At 46.4% G+C, this 1448-nt stretch overlaps 1 protein-coding gene across 2 annotated transcripts in view; it reads left to right on the forward strand.

The window, feature by feature from the left end:
• ARHGAP26 (Rho GTPase activating protein 26) overlaps positions 1-1448 on the forward strand; it is a 518529-nt gene that overhangs the window by 219279 nt on the left and 297802 nt on the right. The gene's annotated exons all lie outside the window — the stretch shown is intronic.

The raw sequence follows: 1448 nt of genomic DNA on the forward strand, positions 1-1448 counted from the left end.
AAGGATCAGCTGTTAACCTTATGGAGATTCCCTTGTATGTTATTTGTTGCTTTTCCCTGCTGCTTTTCATATTTTTTCTTTGTATTTAATTTTTGATAGTTTGATTAATATGTGTCTTGGCGTGTTTCTCCTTGTATTTATCCTGTATGGGACTCTGCACATACTGGACTTCATTGCCTCTTTCCTTTCCCATGTTAGGGAAGTTTTCAACTATAATCTCTTCAAATATTTTCTCAGACCCCTTTCTTTTTCTCTTCTTCTTCTGGGAACCCTATAATTCGAATGTTGGTGTGTTTAATGATGTCCCAGAGGTCTCTGTGACTGTCCTCAATTCTTTCATTCCTTTTTCTTTATTCTGCTCTGCGGTAGTTATTTCCACTGTTTTATCTTCCAGGTCACTTATCCGTTGTTCTGCCTCAGTTATTCTGCTATTTATTCCTTCTAGAGAATTTTTAATTTAATTTATTGTGTTGTTCATCATTGTTTGTTTGCCCTTTAGCTGTTCTAGGTCCTTGTTAAACGCTTCTTGTATTTTCTCCATTCTATTTCCTAGATTGTGGATCAACTTTGCTATCATTACTCTGAATTCTTTTTCAGGTAGACTGCCTGTTTCCTCTTCATTTGTTTGGCCTCGTGGGTTTTCACCTTGCTCCTTCATCTGCTGCATATTTCTCTCTCTTCCCATTTTGTTCAACTTACTGTCTTTGGGGTTTCCTTTTCATAGGCTGCAGGTTCGCAGTTCCCATTGTTACTGTTGTCTGCCCCCAGTGGGTGAGGTTGGTTCAGTGGGTTGCGTAGGCTTCCTGGTGGAGGGGACTGGTGCCTGTGTTCTGGTGGGTGGGCCTGGACCGTGTCTTTCTGGTGGGCAGGGCCATGTCCGGTGGTGTGTTTTGGGGTGTCTGCGAACTTAGTATGATTTTAGGCAGCCTCTCTGCTAATGGCTGGGGTTGTGTTCCTGTCTTGCTAGTTGTTTGGCATGGGGTGTCCAGCACTGGAGCTTGCTGGCTGTTGGGTGGAGCTGGGCCTTAGCGTTGAGACGGAGATCTCTGGGATAGCTGTTGCCAATTGATATTACGTGGGGCTGGTAGGTCTCTGGTGGTCCAGTGTCCTGGACTTGGCTCTCCCACCTTGGAGGCTCAGGCCTGATACCACGCTGGAGCACCAAGACCCTGTCAGCCATATAGCTCAGAAGGCAAGGGAGAAAAAAAGAAAGAAAAAATAAAATTTAAAAAAATTATTAAAATAGGGCTTCCCTGGTGGCGCAGTGGTTGAGAGTCCGCCTGCCGATGCAGGGGACACGGGTTCATGCCCCGGTCCGGGAAGATCCCACATGCCGCGGAGCGACTGGGCCCGTGAACCATGGCCGCTGAGCCTGCGCATCTGGAGCCTGTGCTCTGCAACGGGAGAGGCCAGAACAGTGAGAGGCCCGCGTACCGCAAAAAAAAAAA

This window comes from Lipotes vexillifer, unplaced genomic scaffold (assembly GCF_000442215.2).
Source record: "Lipotes vexillifer unplaced genomic scaffold, Lipotes_vexillifer_v1.1 scaffold99, whole genome shotgun sequence".
NCBI classification, from domain to species: domain Eukaryota; kingdom Metazoa; phylum Chordata; class Mammalia; order Artiodactyla; family Lipotidae; genus Lipotes; species Lipotes vexillifer.